Source organism: Gobio gobio, assembly GCF_949357685.1.
Source record: "Gobio gobio genome assembly, chromosome: 11".
NCBI classification, from domain to species: Eukaryota; Metazoa; Chordata; class Actinopteri; order Cypriniformes; family Gobionidae; genus Gobio; species Gobio gobio.
The window spans coordinates 38,368,633-38,374,961 of NC_137104.1; positions in this window are offsets into that span (position 1 = coordinate 38,368,633).

Sequence of the window (6,329 nt, forward strand, 5' to 3'; positions counted from 1 at the left end):
ATAGTTGTGGTAAACAGGATTACAAGTGATTTTAAATGTTTAGAACAGTAAACATTTCATTTTCAAGTTATAAATAATTTTCATTCATATAACTCAGAGGTGTCCAAAGTCAGTCCTGGAGAGCCACTGTCCTGCAGAGTTTAGCTCCAACTTGCCTCCACACACCTGCCTGGCAGTTTCTAGTATGCCTAATAAGACCTTGATTAGCGGGTTCAGGTGTGTTTAATTGGGGTTGGAGCTAAACTCTGCAGGACAGTGGCCCTCCAGTAGCAGGATTGGACACCCCTGATATAACTGGTGTGAGAGCGCAACGACGCTGTGAACGTGTTGGAATAGCAACGCGATACTTCCTGCCTGTGTGCCCTACGAAGGACATCTCGTTTAATTCTGATTTAATTAAATCACCCTTCACAGGATGTGTCCTCCGGAAGACGCAGCCTTCAAAATGAAATGTAATGAGGCAGCTTATATTGCCAAAAGTATTGGGACACCCCTCCAAATCATTGAATTCAGGTGGTCCAATCACTTCCATGGCCACAGGTGAATAAAATCAAGTCACTCTCAGGAGCTCAGTGAATTCAAGTGTGGTATCGTGATAGGTTGCCACCAGTGCAAAAAGTCAATTTGTGAAATTTCCTCACTATTAAATATTCCACGGTCAACTGTTAATGGTATTATTACAAAGTGGAAGCATTTGGGAACAACAGCAACTGAGCCATGAAGTGGTAGGCCACGTAAAATCACAGAGCGGGGTCAGCGCATGCTGAGGTGCACAGTGCGCATTAGTCGCCAACTTTCTGCAGAGTCAATAGCTACAGACCTACAAACTTTGTGTGGCCTTCAGATTAGCTCAAGAACAGTGCGTAGAGCTTCATGGAATGGGTTTCCATGGCCGAGCAGCTGCATCCAAGCCTTACATTACCAACTGCAATGAACTTGGTGAGGCAGTGGTGTAAAGCACGCCGACACTGGACTCTAGAGCAGTGGAGACGTGTTCTCTGGAGTGACGAATCGCGCTTCTCTGTCTGGCAATCCAATGGACGAGTCTGGGTTTGATGGTTGCCAGGAGAACGGGTCTCTCCTGACTGCATTGTGCCAAGTGTAAAGTTTGGTGAAGGGGGGGGTTATGGTGTGGGGTTGTTTTTTCAGGGGTTAGGCTTGGCCCCTTAGTTCCAGGGAAAGGAACTCTTAATGCTTCAGCATACCAAGACATTTTGGACAATTGCATGCCCCCAAATTTGTGGGAACAGTTTGGGGATGGCCTCTTCCTGTTTCAACATGACTGCACACCAGTGCACAATGCAAGCTCCATAAAGACATGGATGAGTGAGTTTGGTGTGGAGGAACTTGACTGGCCTGCACAGAGTCCTGACCTCAACCCGATAGAACACCTTTGGGATGAATTAGAGCGGAGACTGCGAGCCAGGCCTTCTCGTCCAACATCAGTGTCTGACCACACAAATGCGCCTCTAGAAGAATGGTCTCAAATTCCCATAGACACACTCCTAAACCTTGTGGAAAGCCTTCCCAGAAGAGTTGAAGCTGTTATAGCTGCAAAAGGTCGGCCAATTCCATATTAAACCCTACGGATTAAGAATGGGATGTCATTAAAGTTCATGTGCATGTAAAGGCAGGCGTCCTATATTGGCTGTTCCGTTAGTTTTGAAGTGAAGTACAACAAATTAAACATGTTTTGAACATTAAGGGCATTCTATTTTTACTTGGACGCTATAGCCCTAAGAGCCCATGCACAATGTTTTCTGTATTCCTTATTTCCTTGTGATTTCGTCCTTAATTTTCTTTAAAGCTACACTGTGTAACTTTTTTAGTTTATTCTTAGCTAAAAACACTTAGTTCTTTCAAAAATATATGTGCTCATTAATGTATATTTACTTCTTTCAAGTAATAAAGTATTCTCGTAAGTTTATAATATGCCATTGAAAATACATACAGGTGAGGGGTTCGAATGCGGGTCACTATGTTGCCCCTCCATCTTGAAAGTACATTAGCCAAAGAGGGACATACCCGTAAATTCAAGCTTCGCCTTTCGCGTTTTAACACTCGATGGCACCATGTCGAAGGATGAGGTCGAACTGGAAGCCATGTTAATCTTGGACTCAATCGGCCACCGTAGGAGTTAAAACGAAATCGGAATTGAGAGGAACAGAAACTAAAATTCACTGGATGATCATATACTCTTTCGACACTAGATGGGGGAAAATATCACACAGTGTAGCTTTAAGTCATTCAACATTTTTTTCAACATTAAATGACATGGAGAAGTTATTTTGAGCAAACATGCTTAGTTTCATATAGGGTATCTATTTTATACATTTAAATTGACTTATTTGAATGAGAAACAGTGGTTTTGGTGAGTTTTGCTCATTTAAAGGGATAGTTCACCCAAAAAATAAAATTCTGTCTTCATTTACTCACCCTCAAGTTGTTCCAAACCTGTATGAGTTTCTTTGTTCTGCTGAACACAAAAGAAGATATTTTGAAGAATGTGTGTAATAAAGCAGAGAGAGCAACCATTGACTACAATAGTATTTTTCTCCCTACTATGGAAGTGAATGGTTGCTCTATCTGCTTGGTTACCAACATTCATTAAAATATGTTATTTTGTGTTCAGCAGAACAAAGAAACTCATACAGGTTTCGAACAACTTGAGGGTGAGTAAATTATGACAGAATTAAATTTTTTGGGTGAACTATCCCTTTAAGTGCCACATTTCTATTGTGTTGTTTTTATTGTGTGTCCAATGTCATGATATAAAGTATGATTGTTTTACTTTAAAAATCCTAATTTTACGGAAAATATATTTTTTACTGTAGTTTTCTGTTATTTTAAATTATATTCAAAACTGTAAAATTACAAACAAAATCTGTAAATTAATAACTTTTAATTTTAAGCATTATATCATTAATGACAAATTACAGTAATTCTCTTTTTTATGCAGGAAAATTACTGTTTTAATACAGTATTTTTTCTGCTTTCTTATATTACATACAAATTGATGTAAAATTAAATTACAGAAATAATCTAGAATTAAATATTAACTGTTTATGTCCATACTAACAATTTAACATTCTTCTTTATAATTGTAAAGTAAATTGTATAAGTTTTATATTAAAGGGATATAGTTCACCCAAAAATTAAAATTAGCCCATAATTTACTCACCCTCAAGTCATTCTAGGTGTATATGACATTTTTCTTTCAGACGAATAAAATCGTTATATTAGTTATATTACGATATAACCAATATATATATAAATAATATACGGTCAGCCGAAAGTTTACTTTGTAAAGTTTTAAATATGGATATGTTTCTTACACAAACGCATCGATTCGCTTCAGAAGGCCTTTATTAACACCCCAGAGCCGCGTGGAGCAGTTATTTGATAGGCAGATGCACTTTTTATGGACTTCAAAAACAGAGCAACTATGAATCCAATTCTAATGCTTGGATTAGCCTGGACTTTTGTAAGCCTTACTCCGATTTTATTCGTCTGAAAGAAGAATGTCATATACCATATACACCTAGGATGACTTGAGGGCGAGTAAATTATGGGCTAATTTTCATTTTTGGGTGAACTATCCCTTTAAGCTGTATTTTTACATTCAAATTCTGTCATTCTTTTTACAAATATAACAAACTATATATAGTAACTAAATAGGCTATCAAACATAGTGTGTTTTAAAGAGTAACTGCACTGCTCTCCAGGTTGAAGCTTTCAGGTCTCTGCCCACACACCAGTTGATCCAAATTGCTTTACAAAGTAAATTGTGAATATATATGAGAAAAGCACATATTCTTTACAAGCACTCCCCAATAAAACACCCATAAACTTTCACAAACACACTAATGACATACAGCCGTCTTAAAGTATTGGTTATTGTATTATATCTGATCAGAATGTGCATTTGTTATTTGGAGTGTGTGAGAGAAACCCTATACGGAGAGATTTGAAACTAGAAAAAGCAGAACATGGAGAAAATGGTCTGAAAGGACTGGAATGCATCCCAGAATGCAATGTGTGGAAAACACATTCAAATATGGAACATTTTGAATCCTCAATTTGTCAAATGTGCATGTCTGTGTTATGGAAACACCTTTCTGTTAGGTGACAGTATTAACCACTGGCCCATCATGCTGCTGCAAGCACTTCGGTGTTGAAATGAATGACAATACATTCATTATCAAAGACTGGTGATCAATTATTGTTTAATTAGTCAGACAACACATTTTCATTTAACATTGTCTTATACTATGAATGCTACAACGGCTATAACCACTGCAGTCAACAGCTTGAAGTATCTACACTTTATTGCCAAAGTTTTTTGGGAACGCCTGCCTTTACATGCACATGAATTTTAATGACATCCCATTCTTAATCCGTAGGGTTTAATATGGAGTTGGCCCACCCTTTGCAGCTATAACAGCTTCAACTCTTCTGGGAAGGCTTTCTACAAGGTTTGGGAGTGTATTTATGGGATTTTTTTGAAGGCCTGGCTCGCAGTCTCTTCTCTAATTCATCCCAAAGGTGTTCTATCAGGTTGAGGCCAGTCAAGTTTCTGCACACCAAACTTGCTCATCCATGTCTTTATTAACCTTACATTGTGCACTGGTGCTCAGTCATGTTGGAACAGGAAGGGGCCATACCCAAACTGTTCCCACAAAGTTGAGAGCATAAAATTGTCCAAAATGTCTAGGTATGCTGAAGCATCAAGAGTTCCTTTCACTGGAACGTGAGTCAGTGTCAGTTTCCTTTCCACCAGAATGAACCGGGTGCTAGTTCAGAGCCAGTGCTAGTGCCAGTTCGTAGTTGGTTCCACTGACAAGCTTTCTAAGAACCAATTTGCCTTTCCACGGGCTAGAGAGCCACAACAAGGCCAGGTCTTACGTCACTCTGTATACGTCTCATCTTTCTCAGCTCCAGGCTTGTTCGAGATGCATCGGCGCTGCGCAAACCGATCTGCGCATGATATCAAAACACTGCATGAGTGAATCAAAAGCATAAGGAGTCGTGTGCTCTCGCTGTACTCGTTGTCATACGGCGATCGGTCTGCACAGCACCGCTGCATTTTGAACAAGCCTTCCATCAACAATGGCAAACGTGGCGTTACTATTGATGCACATGGCTTTACGATCCTACATCGGCATCAAAACACAGCGAATCCAACGCATTCATGCAGCTCGTCGTAATTTGTATAGACGGAGATTACAATCGAGCAGCACTTAAGAACCACTTCTCCTGGTTCGGAGCTTGTGCTTTCGGTGTGGAAAGACAAAGAACCGATTTGAAACTAGGCTCTGGCTCCGAACTAGCAACAGCACTGCCTTGGTGGAAAAGGGGTCAAGCCCAACCCCTGAAAAACAACCCACACCATAATCCTCCCTCCACCAAACTTTACACTTGGCACAATGCAGTCAGGCAAGTACCATTCTCCTGGCAACCGCCAAACCCAGACTCGTTCATCGGATTGCCAGACGGAGAAGTGTGATTCGTCACTCCAGAGAACACGTCTCCACTGTTTTACACCACTGCATCTGACGCTTTGCATTGCACTTGATGACGTAAGGCTTGAATGCAGCTGCTCGGCCATGGAAACCCATTCCATGAAGCTCCCTACACACTGTTCTTGAGCTAATCTAAAGGCCACATAAAGTTTGGAGGTCTGTAGCTATTGACTCTGCAGAAAGTTGGCAACTAATGCGCACTGTGCACCTCAGCATGCACTGACCCCGCTCTGTGATTTTAAGTGGCCTACCACTTCATGGCTGAGTTGCTGTTGTTCCCAATTGCTTCTACTTTATTACAATACCACTAGCAGTTGACGTAGAATATTTGCAATACAGTAAAGAGCCAGATACAGAATGCCACAGTTGTGTACAGCTGCATTTAGGCATTAGAGTGGTTCTATAAAGGAAAAGCCAGGGATTTGTTAAAATGCAAAAGGGTCATTATTGGTCATGTGAATGTAAGCTCAAGAGGCGTAACAGCTTCAAAAAGAGAGGGGTGATACTGATGTTTTTTATGTCGTAGAGTAAAACCTGAAAGTGTCTTGAGCTTGTGTTCACCACATATCCACATACACAAATCCCATTCAAAAAAATTATTGACTGTGGGACAAGGGAACCGGATGTGCTAAAATGCTAACTCGTTTCCGTGTTTTGGCCTACAAAGTGATATCATACCTGCACCACTCTATTCCCTGGAAGAAAGTTTGCACATTGCCCCACAAATATCTGATAACTAACAAAATTAGAAAAATTATCTTCAAGTTAATTAATAGGTTTTACCCAGATAAGTGCTCTCTCAAAGGA